Source organism: Schistocerca cancellata, chromosome 8 (assembly GCF_023864275.1).
Source record: "Schistocerca cancellata isolate TAMUIC-IGC-003103 chromosome 8, iqSchCanc2.1, whole genome shotgun sequence".
In the NCBI taxonomy this organism is placed as follows: Eukaryota; Metazoa; Arthropoda; class Insecta; order Orthoptera; family Acrididae; genus Schistocerca; species Schistocerca cancellata.
The window spans coordinates 480,080,008-480,100,365 of NC_064633.1; the positions used below are offsets into that span (position 1 = coordinate 480,080,008).

At 38.9% G+C, this 20,358-nt stretch overlaps 1 protein-coding gene across 1 annotated transcript in view; it reads left to right on the forward strand.

Annotated features, from left to right (window-relative positions):
* LOC126094889 (DNA topoisomerase 3-beta-1) overlaps positions 1–20,358 on the forward strand; it is a 127,599-nt gene that overhangs the window by 89,023 nt on the left and 18,218 nt on the right. The window lies entirely within an intron of this gene.

The window sequence follows — 20,358 nt, forward strand, 5'->3', positions numbered from 1 at the left end:
CAAAAAGTTTCTGTTTGAAAGTTGTACAATCCCAAATCGGTGTGTTAATCAGGCATAATTGCTGTGAGCATTGAGGCAATCATCCTGCCGATGCACCAGGTTGAAAATACACGTTTGGCGAAGCACCATGCCCTGTGCTGCTGCACATCCTCATCTGATGGGGGTTGTTGATGCTGCAAAACCTTTTTTAAGGGACGGAAGGAGTGATAACTGCATGGGGGAAGATCTGACAATAGTGCGGCTGCTCGAGTGTCTCCCGCTGGAGTTCGCGCATCTTCTGTTTTGTGACATTTGCTATATGGGGACAAGCTTTACAATGAAGCAGCAGCACTCCTTGTCGCACCATTCCACAATGGTGGTTTTCGACATATGTGCTGCACATACATTTTCCACTCTCCAGTGGATGTCTGCCACTGTTTGTCCTGCTGTAGCCATGAAAAGAATGACAGCATTTTGGTTCTGTTTGCTTGCATTTGGTAATAATGTCACCATAGTTCACATTTTCACATTTACCGCATGCATGTCAGGAAGGCATGAACAGCAGTGGGTGGGACTTCACGCATGGCTGTGTTTTCTAGCTGCCATCTTGTTGCGCAAGGCGGGTGACCTTGAAAATAGTTCCACTCGCTGCCCCACATGTCGGTGTTTATATATCCACATTGGAGTTGCGCTGATTGCATATATGTTATAGCAAGGCTACCAAAGGGAAACTTTGTGATTGCCCATTATATTAAATAGTATATTACATACAAAACAGCACAAAAATGTAGGAATAATAGAATCAAACAATGGAAAATCCAGGATGGAATGTAATACCACAGAAGGAAAGTTGCTACTCACAATATGGCGGAGATGCTGAGTCACAATAGGCACAACAAAAAGATTCACACAATTATAGCTTTTGGCCATTAAGGCCTTTGTCAGCAGTAGACACACATACGCACACACGCGCACACACACACATTCACGCAAACGCAACTTGCACACACGTCTGCAGTCTCAGAGAGGCAGTGTGGTTTCAGCTCTCTGAGACTACAGACGTGTGTGCAAGTTGCGTGTGTGTGTGTGTGTGTGTGTGTGTGTGTGTGTGTGTGTGTGTGTGTGTGTGTACTACTGACAAAGGCCTTAATGGCCGAAAGCTATAATTGTATGAATCTTCTTTTTGTACCTATTGCGACTCAGCTTCTCTGCTATATGGTGAGTAGCAACTTTCCTTCTGTTGTATTGTAGGAATAATAGAATGCGTATGATCTCTGCTTTCATGATACAATCAGTCTTTCATTGCCACGACATTGAGCCAAAGTGTCTTTCAATATGCTTCTGGAGAACCTCTCTTCACACGGTTTGTATTAAGATCTGCAGAGAATTAAAAACTTTTTCTGGAGGTCTGTGACAAACAAGTTGCCAATTGAACACATTTCAGACCCATTTTGTGGGGACATGGTTAAGTGAACATGTAGACCAGAGCAGCATTGCTATCTATCATCTTTGGGGAATACGTGCCTTTTTCTTTCCAAATGGGGCCAGGAAGTGTTAGGATAATAGCTTAAACTGAACTAATTCACTATCTTTTTTAATGGTAACTGCTGATGTAAGTTTAGTCCACTGTTACTGACATTTTTGTCTTAGCCTACAGACTCGCTAACATCTGTAAGCTGTATGACTGGTACCCAAATGCACTTACCTATACAATATGTACTATGCCACTAGAAAGTAAGTTCTATTTCTTAATTACTTTTTCAATTGCTCAAAGTAACCTGCATTCTGTAACTAGAGGGTAAGGCATACACACAAAGAACATCAACCCTTTAAGGCAATTTGAGGGAGACTTTCGTTGTTCATCACTTGGACATGCTGCTCTGTGGGGGATGACAGTACACACTTCTGCCTTTTACTTCTTATGTTCATGGTCCATGCTCTTACTGTTCAGCAAACTCTACAAAGATGTATTTATGAGATATGAACCACCTGGGAGTGGAAGGTATATTTTTGCTGTAGATGATTAAAAGTGCCCTTTGTAATATGACCTTTAAAGTTGTGTAAAGTAGAGGCAGTGCTTTGAGCCTGATATGGCTGTTGCTGTTCATGTTTCTCTTCAGTATATATAGTCAACATTTTATATCTAGTGGCATTTGAGACCACTATATTTGACATTTTTCTGTTGTGCTGTCTAACTATGCAGACTTGCTGGATTGTGGTCCACTGTAGGATTGAACTTGTATATGGCTGCTGTTGTGAACAAGGATGAACTGATACTTCATTGAGGGTAAATTGTTAATTGGCAACAATACATTCAGCCACTCATCAAATCAATGACAGCTTTCACTTCAGCAGTCTGGGACATTTGTAGTTTTTGGACAAGGGAAGTTTGTGTGTTACCATGCAAGCTGTTAGTTTATGACATAGATAGCACCACACCTATTACAGTGCTCCAGTGTTGAACCATTGCTGCAGGCAGTGGCAGCTCATACTTGAAACCAGTGGTGGAACTGATCCAGAAAATTTTTACCCTGTGGTTTAAGGATGTGTAAAAGGAAACAAAAACGTGTAAAAGAAAGCTTATTGAGAAAATTGATAAAACCCTAACAGAACAAAATCAGGCATTCTTTTCCTTACTGTACCTAAATTGTTACAATGCAAGCTTGATCTATTCATTTAAAAAGGAAATCCATTCTTGTTTTCATTTGTACAAGGAAATGTACAACCCCCAACTGTTCAACATGTATCTTTTATTTCTAACTTAGACTCCAAATTTAAATTTTCATAGATTCAGCTAAAAATGCTTTCATAATAAAATATTTTGATAAAAAAATCTCTTCCCCTATTTCACCCCCTTAGGGGTTCAGTGTCCAAAAAACACTGAAACACATATTTTTGTATTTGTAAGTGAGAGGTCAGTGACCAGTGTTCATAGATGTGGCTTTCAAAATACTTCAGTAGTTCTTTAATAATAATACATTTTCAGAAAGAGCTTTCACCCACTGTTTAACCCCCATAGGGTTAAATTTCTGAAAACACTGGAACACACATTTTTTTATTTTTCACTGAGAAACCAAATACCAATTTTCATAGGCCTAGCTTCAAAATTGCCTTAATAATGACATTTTTCAAAAAAACTCTTCATCCCCTATTTCACCCCCTAATGGTTGGAATTTTGAAAATTCATTTTTTTAAAAATGCCTACAATGTAAGATCCACATATTCTCCAAATTTCAAGTTTCTGTCCTTATCAGTTTGGGCTGGGCGTTGATGAGTCATTCACTCAGTCAGGACATTGCCTTTATATATATAAATTAACTTTAAGGAGAGTTGGAATGCACTATCCCGACAATGTTAAATTTAGTGACTTGGGTTCCCTTTAATTCAGAAACCACTGTAGCCATTGACATGAAACTTTTACAGGACATTAAACTGTACCTTCTGAGTCTGCTGAACTGGAATAATTAATAATTGCATTTCAGCCACTGATTTCGGAAATACAATTTTTTAATTACACGGTTAAAATTTTGTGTACTTTTTTGTATGTTATCCTAAATAATTTTAATTATACATAACATTATGTTCTTCTTTTAGTTCAGTAGATTGAGGATATGTATGTTATTACTCCCTGAAAATTTGAATACTCGAAGTAGTTTCTGAGAATTAGGGAAAAATGCAACAGAAAATGTAAATTTTTGGGAACGGGTTCTAAAGTTTCAAAACACTGTAACTCACTTAATATATGCTTAACTGTTTATTTTTAGTCACTCAGAAGCACCCTGTGCCATACTGTATATCATCCTCTTGATCTTTTTCCAAGTTTTTTCTTGTTTCTGGACTTCTTAGTAGCCAACTGTGCTGCATACTCTGCTTTATCAATGCGAACCTTGTCCACCTGTTCAAGTTCTCTGATGCAATTTGCTCCAGGATTAATTCCCATACGCTGTAGCACTTTCACTGTGCCAATGTTACCATCATTAAAAGCAATCTCAGCACCACTGACCCCCCCCCCCCCCCCACTTCGGTGTCTTCATTCCAACAAAAATATTTTTTGGTAGGCGGTCCATATAAGATTATTGAACGACTCATTGGGATTTTGAGTCTGACCATGCAGTCATCAGTCATACCATCATTTATTCCAACAGCTTCATTTGCAGCACCCTTCATTGACTAACATGCAACAGGTTCCACAGCAACTCCAATAAATCCTGCATACTTGTTGATTTGACAATGTGGGCGTGGCATATTCATCACGGCACGCATTGTTTCTGCTGCAGTGTGTCCTTTGCCAATAGCTCTCAATTCATAAAACCAACTAACATTTGATTCAAATTAATTATCTTTACACTTATCAGCATTCCAAAATGAATTAGTATATTTACAACTGGCACAATTAATTATAAGTTTCCTGGCTAGTCCATTTGATACCTCACTGTCTTCATGTAAACTTTGGCCCTCCACATATTTTACAACACACTCATTCATCTAACATCCTTGTTAGGATGTGTAAATCTATCAGAATATAACCTAACCTACCATTTACATCACTTTCGTTTTGAGAAAACTGTGTATCACATTTTATTTTAATCTCCGAAGTACTAATGGGTGTTTCTCTAGATACTGAAGAGTTTGCCTGTATTTCATTGTCTGTAACTTCACACGCCACTTGTTGAACACAATGTACGCCTTTACTCAAAAATCTATTACCATGACAACCACATTTCTTAAAAACACTTCATTTTGGTGTCATTCTTTACTTTTTGAGACATTTACCAATGTATTTGTCGCATTTCCTCGGGAAAATGTAAGCACTTGGACATGCAATGTGTATTCATAATATGAAATGATACGATACTGTTTCTGACAGTGCTACCAACACAAATACATAATTTAACCTTTGTAGCACAGCAACCGATAGCCTTCTATATAAAAAATTACTGATTTCATTAGATCTTGAAGTAATGCACGTAAAACTTCTAATGTTTTTAACCGGTGTAGTTTATATTTCAAAAAATCAAATAAAATATTTCCCATGTGAGTTTATAAATGATATATATATATATATATATATATCATTTTATTCTGAAAATTAAAAATTTTCCCCGTTCTAACTCCCGTTAAACACTCCAATTTTGAAAATGATGCATCAATCTTCTGTAAAAGCTCTAACCAAATTTTGGAATTATTGTAATTACAAAACTGCTGTTACCTTTGCAATGGTTCAATCTTCATTAGACAGACACTGAATTTCAGTAAGGCTGCTTTTTAAAGGCTGGAAATTTTCTAGAGCTGTGTTAGTGGTCCAAATGTTGAAGTTCCACTTGTGGAAATGGATGTGGAATGCTGACTCAATATGCTTCTTGAGAGTGGGCATATTGTGGTGACCTTGAGAAGAACATTGGGATAATGTCAGAGACAAATGTTTGAAATTTCTCATAATTAGAGGAGGAGGAGATTAGTGTTTAACGTCCCGTCGACAACGAGGTCATTAGAGACGGAGCGCAAGCTCGGGTGAGGGAAGGATGGGGAAGGAAATCGGCCGTGCCCTTTCAAAGGAACCATCCCGGCATTTGCCTCAAGAGATTTAGGGAAATCACGGAAAACCTAAATCAGGATGGCCGGAGACGGGATTGAACCGTCGTCCTCCCGAATGCGAGTCCAGTGTGCTAACCACTGCGCCACCCCGCTCGGTTCATAATTAGAGATCGGAAGGAGCAATCTATATTTGCTTAGAAGAAACATTTAATAACCAAGGCTTCATTCAGTACTCTTTATTCCTAATGGCCAGTTTCAACAGTTAAGACTGATATCTTCGCATCTTCAAAAAAATCTTGTTGTTATATGTCCTGTTCCATTACGACTGTATCACATGTCCATGTTGAGTGCATAGTGGATATTATGTGCACATTCCATACAGGTTTATTAATAAAAACAATACAGTTAAACAGCACCTTGTGTAACTAGGGGTGTCCATACACAAAACATTCCACAGACACTTGTTAAATGTTGAACTATGTTTGTGGACATATTTGCATTTACATGACAAGTTAAATTCATCATGGAGCCATATTCTTTGAAGTATACAGTTCACATTTGAACTTTGTAAACTTCGTAAACTGATGATGTCTACTAACAGGTTAAGCTTAAGAATTGTACATTCTACAAATATAAAGAAAGAATTAAAGGAGAAATGACACTCTGTCATTTCATTTCAGTAGTATCAAGGGGAAATAGGGGGTGCTCCAGTTCCACAGCGCCCTTATGTAACATGCCACTGACTGCAATTAAGCTATAGAGTCTATTACGGCTATGTGTCCAGCCAGGGTTGTGGTTGTCTTACTTTAGGACTTGTGTGTTCTAGTTCATCCTCATTGCTGTGTATGACTTACATGCATCAATTGGATGCATACAGCCGTAAGTTTCATAGCAGTATTTCGTGTACAGATTCAAATGTCATTGTTTAATGTAGTCAATTCCTGAAGGCTGACCATTATGCTCCCATTCAAACTCGCTTGCTAATGTTATGCTCTTTGACCAAAGTGGGACATATTCGCATTCCCCTCCTCTGAATAAGCTTGCTGTGCACCAGTTTTTCCACTCACAAGAGTACACACTGCCGGATAAAGGTGTACGTTTTGTCTACAACTGTAATCATTTATTGCTGTTACATTGTTCTGTATGTCTTTGGAGGTTGGATTTATTTTGACTATTCTTTCTGGTACCACAATTTTCACAAACATTAGTACATTTTCTATGATATGTACAGTGATGTATTTTTATAACAGTTACTAAAAGTGTATTTTCATAGCAGTGCTTATAAATACATTTTAAAATAAAATAAAAACACCATTACTAAAGTTCTCTGTCCTTATAGTGTGTGATCATCCGGATGTCTAAGGTAATGTAGAAAATGCAATACCTACTTACAGACAACTTTTACAAAGTATGAATTCTTATGTATACTATCATAAATAACAAAATTGTTGAATAATATTTAGAATGTAAGCTACGTGCCACAGTGGATCTATGCATCTGCAGGTAACAACTAAAGCATTTTTATTATCTAGAGTGGTAGAAATACTCATATACTCTTTCATTAATTTCACAATGAATGAAATTTAATAAGACTAATATTATTTCAGTCATTTCGTTGGAAAATTAAATTTGTGACAGAGTATTTTACATATCTTGTCATTGGCAGAATAAGTATTAATATAGCAACCTTTTGATGTGCTTTGTGATGTTTTTCACAACACAGTTGTAATGATAATGCATCAAAACATCGTAACATTATCATGCTTTCAGTTATGAGTTACTTTATAGGAATGTGTACCCCATTTATAGTTAAACATGGGGTGCCAGTGTAGTGATTGACAAGTAAACAGTATGAAAGTCATTACGAACAGACAAATATGTGCAATATTTTTCAAGTATAGCCAATAATTACAAGGAATAGAAGTAATCCAATGGTAAAAAAAATGTGAAACTAATAAGAATTTTACTCTTGAGTATTGATAGAAGCAAATGTGCTTGAGCTGTTGTGACATATCCCAGCATATATGACCATAAAAGCCAATCATGGTAGATTGCTTTATGGTACATGTGAAATTCACCATATCTATATCCAAGAGTCTACATCTACGTCCATACTCTGGTACCCTAGATGGCGGTACTTTCGTTAATAAGTGTTGGTGTGGTACTGAATCAAATGCTTTCCAGAAGTCAAAAAATATTGCATCCATCTGACTGCCCTGATCCATGGATTTTAGGATGTAGTGAGAGAAAAGTACTAAATGTGTTTTGCATGGCTGATGTTTTTGCAGTCCATGATTGTTGTCATCCTGTTTGACATACTTAATTGTGTTTGAACTCAGAGTATATTCTACATAAATTGTGAAAAAAAGTTGTGTTAATTGCCTTCATTGCACAAACATACCACCTATCTTGGTAACATGCAGGAGTTGCCTTACAGTCTTAGCCAACCAGCAACTACTGACTAATCTCAAAAACAGCGAAGAAATTAACCTTTGGGTCCACCACATTTTCATGATGTGGAAAGAAAATTCACCTCCAGGATTGTAGGAAACCTTCTCAAGCAGATCATGCTCATGGATATCTGTAGGCAAAATTTCCAGTCCTTGTAGATCTTTATCAACTTCTGTGAACCATGCCCCTATGGTTTTCTTATTTTGAAAGTAGATTAATATCCTTTTAGATATCCTTTACACACTTATTGGTGTCTAGTGGCCATAAAAGACAATACTTCTTATTTGCATTGTGTCATTATCTCCTCCACATTGTTAAGTAGTTTGTGGTGGTGATGCCTTCTGTACTCTTGTGTTTTTTGTGGTGGATCCCAGGATTTTTCTGAATTTTTTTTTTCTTCTATGGCCTTAAGTTTATCCATTACCTTTCTTGCTCAATGTAAGTCTCTGCTGCATGTAGAGCCTCCAGCCAAATAACAGTGCTAGAGTGCCTAATTTTGGCATGTAAGAATATTTATCCATTATTGTAGGTGCCTTTAATTAGTTGTTGTGCCACTTTATTTTGTTACTGCATGACATGAATGCTTCTTTCTCTGATAGGTTAGGCTCTGTCCATTCACTTGAATATTTAAACTTTCCTCCATGCTTAATTTTCGTAGTCTGACCTCCAGTTCTCTTGGCACTGATTTTGCATTTGTCATAAAGAGTGCACCTCCTCAAAGGATATTTTAAGCCCAGCCATTGCTGCTTGTGTCTTCAGTTTCAAGCTGTTTTGTGTCTATGGAGTCTAAAAAGATGACTAGATCATCTTCAAATGCTACTTTATGCCATGATCTGATGACCTTTTCTGAAACATAAACAGAGATGATATTCCATCTCCTTGTCTCATGCCTGTCCTGATTGGAAAGGCATCAGACATCTCTCCTCTGAACATCACTTTGAGGGTAGTGTTGGTCAGGGTTTACTGGATAATCACTTTTGTCTTATCTAAGGCAAACTCTTCAAGTATTTGAAAACTCTTCAAGTATTTGAAATAAGATGGTACAGTCAATAGAGTTTTACACTTTCCTGAAATCAACGTAACTCACCACAAATTCCATGATCATGAGTTTCAGATATAAAAGGATGGACTTCAGATTCATAATCTTCTCAACACATGATCATCCCTTCCTAAAAATCCCTTGGTATTCCTGGATTGTGGATTGATTTTCTGTTATGCCCTTCTTTGCTGAGCTTTTGAGAGCGTCTTGTAAGTTGCTACCAGGGAAGTGATATCATGGTAGTTGTCCACATCTGTTCTGTCACCTTTCTTATGTAGTGGATGAATTGTGGCAGATGGCCATCCACTGCTTTTCTGCTTTTCCAGATTTCTGACTGCAAAAGTCTATCAATTGCATTATCCACTGCATGCTTCCACAGTTCAGCAATTGTCAGTTTTCACCCATTTCATCATTATCCTTCACAATGATCTTACTGATTTCTTCCTTCATGGGTGGAGATGAATGTGCATGGATGTTTGGATTGTTTTCATAAAGAAATTCAGTCTCTGGAGCCACACAGTTGAAGATACTTCCAGAATAACTTGCCAGAATCTGGCAATTAACTTTTGTCACTGTGAGGTAGTTTCCCTTTGGAATCTTTCAACTGTAGGTTCTGGAGAGGATACCAATGGATTCTTATGAAATGCATGCTTTACCCCACATGTAGGTGATTTTCTTGCATTTAGGAAGTTGACCCTGTTCAGTTCATTTTTCTGGCAATTCCATTTCTGCCGAGAATGTCATCTTTATTTGATGAGTGGGACAGCCTCCTTAGCTGCTGTGACTATAACCCCTTGTAGTTGTTCTCATTCTCTGGGTTTCAGATTTCCAACTTGTGAGTGACTTCTTGGTTGCTCATTATTCATTAGCTTGTATCTGTCAAACTTAATTTTTTTCTGGGAGTAACCTTCTTGATATTTCTTGGAATTAGTCAAACTTTGATCTTCAAAGATTGTGATCTGAGTCTAGGTTGAAATTCCTCAGAACCTTAAATGTTCTGGATGTTTTGTTACATTTTCTAGGCACATTTGAAAGCAGCTGATATTAGAACCAGACTGAATGCTCTGCATTATTCCACTAATCTCTCTCTATCATGAACAGTTCTCTAGTGAACTAAATAGTTTCCAGTTATCTTGTTACACATTCTTTCCTTGCCAAGCTGGACATTGAAGTCCCCAACCAAATGGCATTTATATTGTCATTTTACTTTCTTATACTTTCTTATATAAATGGTTAAATATACCTAGTATAAAAACAAACATAATATTTTTTTAAAAGCGCACGCACACACACACGCGCGCGCACACACACACGCACACACACATTCATTTTGTAGCTGAATAGCTAAGTCTCTTAACCAGTTCATAGATCTTGGTTTTGCCAAATGCAGTCCTTAAAGGCCACCAGGAAATTTATTACAAACACTCCTCAATCAGGTGCTGTGTAGTTTGCACAATTATCCCACAGTGATATGTCAGAGCATCCTTGAACCCCCAGTCATACAAACAAGCACCACACCTTCCATGCCATGTATGGAATTGATTCAGAGCTATCCTTAGTTTTCTGGGGAGACTAAATCCATTTACATGCTTGACAGGATCTGTAATAAAGTGAGAATTTGCCGGAGGAAACTTCTGCCAAACCTCTCTTGTGGAGCACAAAAAAATGCCAATATATTAATGTTTATTTTAAAAGACTCTAAGTGAAAAGTGGGGTATCAGCTGCCTCATTCTGCCTTCCTCAGCACCTTTCCCAAAAACTTGACACCCTGACATACTCGTGCTTCTTTTAACATGACTCTCACTTCAAAGTCCCACAAGCTCCCCTAGCTGTAACTCGCTCACACTTATTAGTCTGTCATTGTAAGTCGATCATATCCGTCCACTCTCAGTTGTCTTTTCTCACTCACTCATTCAGCCCAACTCATTGCCATTATTTCTTTGTGTCTCTCTGTCACTGTCTCCTGTCTCACGGCCACAATCTCCTTTGTTCTATCGTACTACTACTGATCGTCTCACTCCCACTGTCTACCTCTTGTTCTCTCTTACTGCTAATATCCCATTCCTTCCTTCTCTCTCTCTCTCTCTCTCTCTCTCTCTCTCCCTCCCTCCCTCCCTCCCTCCCTCCCTCCCTCCCTCCCTCCCTCCCTCCCCCCCTCCTTGTCATTTTCATGTACTCTGTCACTGGCTCTCATCCACTTCCATTTTCTCTTATTCTTTATCTCCATCCCCCCCCCCTCCCCTCACCTTGTGGTTCTGTCTCCTTCACTCTTTTCCTAGCACTGTTTTGTCATTGTCAACTATGTTTTGCTCTCTTTCTCTCACACTGCCAGTGTCTGCTTCACTCTTTCTATAACACAACCACTCTCGACTATCTTCCAGTAGTTATTATTTTTCTGTCTCACTGCCACAGTCTTCTTCTCTCTCAGCATAAGGAAGGTAAAATGAGGCAGTTGGTACCCCATTTTTCAGTCAGAATCTTTTAAAATAAACAGAATCATATTTGCATTATTTGTGCTCCAATAGAGAAAAAAAAAAAATTGATGTGCTTCAGTACTACAACATGGGGTTTCCAGATAATAACAAAGACATTTTACAGTGTATTTCTCTGTGGTACATCACTTTATAAACTACGTTTGTACCTCACAATGGATTTTATGTGCTTATTTTATGTGTACTAGAGGCTAGCTTTGAACCTCTATGTTTCGGAAACACGCAAAAATTTTCAAGGTTGTTCGAGGTAGGGATGTTAGGAACACGTCTGAAAAATTAAGCCATTTGCTGCATATAGCCATCTCAGAATCTGCAACTAGGTTTTGGTCCACCAGTGACAGTGAAGATATAGAAAAAAACACATTTTCTCAAGGTTTTTGGAGGAACAGCCCATGAAATAATTTTGCCTCCAAAGTTCCATCAATCCACTGTAGACCACATCAAACGCAAAAAGAACCGACCAATTTGCTCCATTTGACTAAGCAGGTGGATGTGTGTAATATTCATACTTTGATCCGGTGGGGACACTAAGATGATCCTTCTGTTGAGTATACAAATGATTCCTAGCCCAAGAGATATTAAAAACACTTGACCCTACATTTTTATCACCAATAGAACCCAAGGGATGGCCACCAGAAAACCCCATTTTTATGTGCAGCATTTTAGAACATATCAGGTATAGTGGCACAAAATGCTGTAACCGATAGATGCACAGTTGGCTGAGGAAGCTTGAGGAGAGCAGCAGTTGTGCGGAGGGGGGCGGGGGGGGGGGGGGGGGGGTCACTCAGAGCACTGTAGAGGAAATGCCAAATGCTGGAGGGGAAGTGCCGTTCTAAACTGAAGCCTCCACTCACATTTTTGGTAAATATTAAGTGGGGCCCCTCCATACCCACACTTGCATTGTGACCATTCAGAAAGATCCGTCACCTCTTCTTTGTTTAGTACCTAAAAAGAATTCCGCTGAAAATGCAGTGATTTATTTTCACCTGGTTGATTAACCATTTGTAACTTTCAGAGGAGAGTCATGAGTGGGGAAGTTTGAGTAAAACCTACACATTTGTGTTATTGCCATATTAAAATTTGCTCCTTTTGCTAACACTCAGCAGAGTTTACACAGTCTCACCTAACTAACATGTTGTGCAGACATAGTTGCGAGAGAGTTGTGAAAAACTGGTTTACTAAGTTTACTATATGATGAACTGAGGAAAAGTAAAGTCAGCATTTTATGAAAAACCACATCATCAGTATAAAATAAACGTGTAATGACTTCACTTATGTTGTTCCAAAACCCATAGCATTTCTCATTTCACCAGTTAACAATAGCCCTTAAAATTATATTCTTTCATCAGAAATGTCTGTACTCAGTGGAATAGCATGACAGATAATGAAGTTTTGCACAATAACCATTCGGCAAAATACTCTCCTCTTTGTGTGTTATGATTTGTCAAAATCTCATTTTGATATCTCAAACCATTTATGAAACATGAGCAATGTTCTGTATATTTCACTTTGGCTCTATTGCTGATGTGGTGTGATCACAAATGAGTGCGCTACATAAGATCAGTTTTCTTGAGATTGCTGACAGATAGAGATCTCCAACCAAGTCGAAAGAAAAACTCCATAAATATACTAAACTTCGTGTGTAATATGCACCAGACATAAAATCATAGCGACCCCTATTTTTCATCACAAACTTTTTCTAATTTCACAGTGTGTCTTATTTTCAGGTAAATACCCCAATAACTATGATGATTAATGAAATGATGGCCACATCATAATGGACCTAACATTCAGAACTGAAAAGTTCTGAACGGAATCTAGAAATGATACAAGTAAAGGTCACAGGTGTTCTGCAGTAATGAGATTAATCCCTTTTGTGCTAGCCTGTTAATTTCGAGGAATGACATTATCCGAAATCTACATGAGTCAGTCTTATTATCACACACCACCTCAACCAGGTTATTTATTCTGCTAGTTCTTCACTAGCTAATCTCTGTATCGATACTTCATCTGAATGGTGAGTGGTTACCTACACTCTTACATTGTTCACTACAGAGGTTATATTCTTTCTGCTCTGCTGAGCTGTGCAGTGTCCTGCTAAAGTACTATGCTCTCTTTAGTCAATTTCCTTGGCTTTTGATTCATGTCCTATGACTGCGATCACTAAAAATGTTTTCTATTCTCTTCTACTGACACTTCCTCATGACCTTACTCCCTGTGAAATCATTTGCTTCCGTGGAATAACAGCTTGCATGGTTGGCAGTTAGATATACTTCCTGTTGGCACCAGTTTTCTTCAGGACTTCACAGATAGTTGCTTGCCCCTTGTTGGTTCCAACTACTGACCTAGGAACAAATTTCCTTTCATTGCTTATTGCCTCCATTTTCTTATCTTTTTACATATACTTATCCTTGATAAAATCAAACAATGGAAAATCCAGGATGGGATGTAACAATATTATGAAAAGGAAAGTTGCTACTCACCATATAGTGAAGATGGTGAGTCCCAGATAAGCACAACAAAAGGACTGTCACAAATAAAGCTTTTGGCCATTAAGGCTTTCATCAACAATAGCCAAAACACACACGTGTGCACGCAAATACAACTCACACACGTGACTGCAGTCTCAGGCAGCTGAAACCACACTGTGAGCAGCAGTAGCGCCAGTGCATGATGGGAGTGGCAACTGGGTGGGGATAGTATGTTGGGCATGGTGGACAGTGAAGTGCTGCAGGTTGGACAGGGAGGTGGGGAGAGTTGGGGAGGGGGAGAGAAGTAGCTTGAAAGGAGAGAAGTAAAAATATTGGGTGTGTTGGTGGAATTACAGCTGTGTAGTGCTGGAATGGGAACAGGAAAGGGGCTGGATGGGTAAGGACAGTGACTAACTAAGGTTGAGACCAGGAGGGTTGCGTGAACATAGGATGTATTGCAGGGAAAGTTCTCACCTGTGCAATTCAGAAAATCTGAGAAAATCTGGTGGTAGTGAGAAGGATCTATATGGCACAGGCTATGAAACATTCATTGAAATGAAGGATGTCATGTTTGGCAGCGTATTCAGCAAGAGGGTGATCCACTCGTTTCTTAGCCACATTTTGTCGGTGGCCATTCATGCAGACAGACAGCTTGTTGGTTGTCATGCCCACATAGAATGCAGCACAGTGGTTGCAGCTTAGCTTGTAGGTCACATGACTGGTTTCACAGGTAGGCCTGCCTTTGATGGGATAGGTGATGTTAGTGACCGGACTGGAGTGAGTGGTGGTGGGAGGATGTATGTGACAGATCTTGCATCTAGGTCTATTATGGGGGTATGAGCCATGAGGTAAGGGGTTGGGAGTAGGGGTTGTGTAAGGATGGACAAGTATATTGTGTGGGTTCAGTGGATGGCAGAATACCACTGTGGGATGAGTGGGAAGGATAGTGGGCAGGACATTTCTCATTTCAGGGCACGATGAGGGGTAGTCGAAACTCTGGCAGAGAATGTAATTCAGTTGCTTCAGTCCTGGGTGGTACTGAGTTACAAGGGGAATGCTTCACTGTGGCCAGACGGAGTGGGGCTTTGGGACGTGGCGGGAGACTGGAAAGAACTTTCCCTGCAGTGCATCCTACGTTCCCGGAACCCTCATGGCCTCAACCTTCATTAGTCCGTGTTCTCAGCCATTCAGCCCTTTTCCCGTTCCTTTTCCAGTACTACAAAACTGTCATTCCACCATCACATCCAGTCTTTTTATTTCTCTCCTTTCCCACTACTTCGCCCACCCTGTCCCCTCCTCACCTCTCCCCTCCCCTAAGTCTAACCTGCAGCACTTCATTGTCCACCATACCATCCCTCTCCCTCCCTGCTGCAGCCTCCTCCTTATCCCCACCCAGTCGCCTCTCCCATCATGCACTGAGGCTACTGCTCGCAGTGTGGTTTTAGTTGCTGGAGACTGCAGTTGTGTGTGTGTGTGTGTGTGTGTGTGTGTGTGTGTGTGAGAGAGAGAGAGAGACAGAGAGAGAGAGAGAGAGAGAGAGAGAGAGAGAGATTCTTGATCTGGAACTTTGGATGACTTTCCCTCTTATTTAGTTCCCAATTTATCACATTATCCACAAAGCCATTTGTCCCTCTTGTTGTTGAGGAATCACTATTTACACAATTTATGTTAGCTATTGCCTGTTTTTGTGTCTACGGGTGTTGCTACAGTTAGATTTTTCTGTGTGTGTGATATTCATTATTACGTGTCACATTTTTAGTTTCTGTGTAGATGGTTACTGATGTTTATCTGAGATACTGATTTTCTTTTATATGCGCTGAAGTCACGTAGTCTCATACTTTAGTAATGGGCATTGGGGACAGATGCAGAAATCTCACAATGCCATTGTGGGCAAGGTCCCAGTGGAGATGGTTTACTATTCCCTTCCTCTAACCACTCATACAAAAGTCAAGCGTGTATTTTTGTTGTATAGATAATTGTGATGAGTGGTTATATACAGTGTAGCTTTGTTTGTGATGTTATGGAGGAAGGGAAGGGAGAGAAAGAAATCTAGTACTATGGCATACTGCGCTCCTCTTGAATAGCATCTAGAAGGGCACTGAGTTTAATGGCCCCATCTGACAGATGGGTCAGCATCAACAGTTTCATGTGCCCTCACTCCATGAGATGCTTCAAAGAAGTTCAGAATTTAATCCAGCATATTGACTTAAAAGTGTGAGGGGGAGTATTCGTTAGTGGCATACTTCCAGGTTCCCAGCTGAACTGTTGTTTCCATATTCTGGGTGAAATTTCAATCACCATACAGTCATTTTCTTCATGTGCAGCAAGCTACACTGTTATATGTATTTGCAGCTCGAACTCCAACCAGATTGTGAAGCATTATTGCTTTAACGTCACTATAACTTAATTTGATTCCCGACACACTTTAATGCTCTTTTGTTTTTCATAGTCTGCACTGATATTTCATGAAACACACATTATGTAAGTGTCCTCAAGCTCTGTTGAATGTGATGATTGGTGAGATCTTGATAAATTGAATGCTGGAACCCAAGCCTTCTTTAGATAGAAACATCTGTCCCTTTTTTATTTGGTTTTGTGACATCTCTGTTTCAATAGCTCCTTTACTTACACTGTCCCAGGAACTTGGCATTTGGACCATGATACTGATCACATGTTTCATTTCATGAAACATAAAAGGTAAAATAACAGACCCACATAATAATAGACTAATATCTTTATCATTGGTTTGCTGCAATATTATTGAGCACATTCTGAGTTTCAGTATAATCAATTTCCCTGAGACAGAAAAGCTTCTGCCTGGAAATCGGTATGGATTTAGAAACTGTTGCTTATGCAAAATTCAGCTTGCCCTTTTCTCACATGTTACCCTACAAACCATGGATGATGAGAGATAGGATCGCTCTCATTCTTTATTTACCCAAATGATCTATCTGACAGGGTGAACAGCAATTTACTGTTTTTTTACAATTTTGGTAAACATTTTTGGAATACAGTGATCGATATATTATTATATTTTGACTAAAGTTCAGTCTTGATCACACCATTTATGTTTCAATGACATATGTAATTGAAACATAAATGGTGTGATCAAGACTGAACTTTAGTCAAAATATACTGTTTTTTTGCTGATGACTCTGTGGTGCGTGGCAAGATGTTGTCATTCCTCATTGAGTAACTGTGGCATTGATAAAAGATGACTTAGTTACAATTTCTAGTTGGTCTGATGAATGGCAGCTTTCTATAAATGTAGAAAAATGTAAATTAAAGTTGATGAGTAGGCAAAACAAATCTACCATTTTCTAATATAGCATTAGTAGTGTGCTACTTGACACAGTCAAATTGAGTAAATATCGGGGTATAACATTGCAAAATGGTAAGAAGTGGAAAGAGCTCATCAGTTTGGTAGTAGGGAAGACTAATGCTAGACTTCATTTTATTGGAAGAGTTTTTGGAAAGTGTAGCTCATCTATAAAGGAGATGGTGTGTAGAATGCTAGTGTGTCCTAGTCTTGATCCCCACAAGATCAGATTAAATGAAGAGATTGAAGCGTTTCATAGGCATCTTCCTAGATGTGTTATCAGTAGGTTCGATCAGTGTGCCAAGTATTACGGAGATGGTTCATGAACTCATATGAGAGTCCCTGGAGGGAAGGCGATGTCCTTTTCACAAGGCAGTACTGTGGAAATTTCGAGAACAACTGCAGACAGTCTATTGCTTCATTGTACATTTTGTATAGGACCACAAAGATAAGCTGAATGAAATTAGGGCTAACATGGAAGCATACAGACAGTTGTTTTTGCTTCACTCTGCTTGTGAATGGAACATGAAAAGAGATGACTAACAGTGATATGTGGTACCCTCTGCCATGCACCGTATGGTGTCTTGTGAGTATTTCATAGATGAAGTTGTAGATTATATTTGATGCAGTGCTCGGTGGTAGCTTATTTGCTTGGTGGCTTTAGTTGGGTGTGTCGGTGATGTTACTTGCATCTCTCCTCAACTATTCTGATTGTCTGTCTCATTTAAGACATGCCCCATTTACATTGAATATGGTACGTACCCGGCTTTCGGAGACCTTGCTTGTCTTTAAATTTACAGAGAAGACTTTTTAGCTTTGTTGATGGAAGTGAAATACAAGGTGCCATGTTTCTGTAGGAGTCTACTGGTGTATATGAATGGAAGAGGATAAAGCTCTAATAACTGGTACAGTGGGACATACCTTCTGCAGTGCTCTACACAGGCAATTTGCAGAGTACAAATGTAGATGTAGATCCTTGTGGATATTAGGCTAGCATAAGGTAGATAAGTGAATCTTGCTTTCTCTTTCTCTCTCTCACCTGCAGCCTCTTTCTCAGCTGTTCTTGATTTTCACTGCAATGCCTGCTCACTTTGAAAATCTTAGTACCCATTCCATCAGAACACTATTCATAGGTGGTGTGACTTTTTGACAAAGCTCTCCTTGTCTGAATCTGTTCTGGCTTTATGAACCAGAGTCCTTTACTCTGAGGAAAAGGTAGTTATCCATCTTTTTCAAGTTCCAAGATGAATGTTTTATTAGGTTGAATAGAATTTAAATGCTTCAGGAACTATTCACATTTTTTTCGCTCTGTGTATTCTTGGCAGACCCTAGTGCCTTTGTTTCAAACTCTTCCACATGTAAGTTCACTGTGGCAACAGTTGATAACAGACTACTCATCACCATGCCATCAGTTTATTCATAATATTTTTCATCAAACAAAATAATGACAAATATCCATATCCTGCAGCCGCAGTTGACAGAGGTGGTGAACAAAGAGAGCAGAGTTACGAATGTGATGTTCGCCCTGTCCACCGTATTAATTGAGAATGCATTTCAGGTATTGTGCCAGCTGATATGTAGGTGCACCAATATTACCGTCTGTCTAGCTGTCTGCAAGCAGTGTCATTCAAAAGATGGAAAATCTTATTTTAACCCACACATGATATTAGGACTATAGCATTGGCCTTGTTGTTCACCAGAATTACATTTTCATTGTCCTCCAGCAGAATTCAAAGTGCTGCTCTTTCTATCTTGAAGATGTTGGATCTTAGTATTGGCACCTTGATAAGTGCTGTACAGATTTTGCAGTGAACCTCTTCTGCTGCTTTTGTTGGAGCAAAACTGGAACATGCTCCATGAAGCTGCTGTAGTGCACTGTTGGTGACTTTTTTGACTGTGTGTAAAATCTAGTCCTTTAGGAAGGATCTTAGTGTGTCCCTGTCCAGCTGTTAATCAGTGAGAGTAAGTTTTGTTTGGTTCCATATATCTTGTCTTGGCTTTTGGTGCAAGTGAACAAATTTTACTTTCTGGTAGGCAGACATTTTGAACTGTATTGATTCTGCATATGACAATGCTATATTGTCAATCCATTCCCAACAAGCTGCCAAGAGTGTAGCTGACATGTAAAGGTTGGGATGAAGAAGCTCTTTTGAAGTGATGTCTGGAATCTGTCAGATATCGTGAACCAGAACTAGAAAATGTTGAGGTAACATATGTCTCACAGAATATCAGTGAAAGCTCTGAGAAATGAAAGAACATTAAAGGCTGTAATGGACAACGGGAATAGAACTCAATTACATATAGTGACTTGAAACCACAGTCTGGCTGGTTACAGGGAGGGAGTACACATAACAGTGCAACTCGCAGCTCATGAAGAAGACAACATGAACAGTTGCCAAAATATTATGCATAGAATAGAAACAATTTGGCTACATATACAGAAGTCCACCATTAACACATTTGCACAAGAAAACACACCTCACGCACATGTGACTGCTACCACCGACAGCTCTGACTGGATTCTGGCCAGAAGCTACAAAGTGTAACAGTGTTTTTGTTGTGTCTATCTGTGATTGAAGGGGTCATCTTTACGGTGAGTAGCAATCTCTCCTTTTCCTAATAATATTGTTGATATTCCACCCTTGAGATTCCATTTTTTGAATATGTAATACACTTCAGCTTTACACTTTCTCTTATGCCATATTAGAACCTACACATATACTCAGACATCACTGTTTTAGTTTCATAAACTCAGTGTGGCATACTCATTATTTGTGTTTTCTCTTTCTCTTTGTTCTTTCTCTTATATGCACATGCCTTTGCTTAATGTTGGATACACCTGTTTCAAAAATCCCATGAATATTATGAGACATCGATATGTTTAGAAAATACATACTTTATATCTGCTCAAGAGTGTACAATAATTGATTGCTTTATTTACCCACAGTTAACTATAATATGTGTTTTCAGGAAGTAATAAAGAAAGTAATAAATCAATAAAATGGAGTAAAACATTTTGAGCATTCTTCTATAAAGCGCCCTTTCTCTGGGTGCATGTGAGCATTTTTTCAT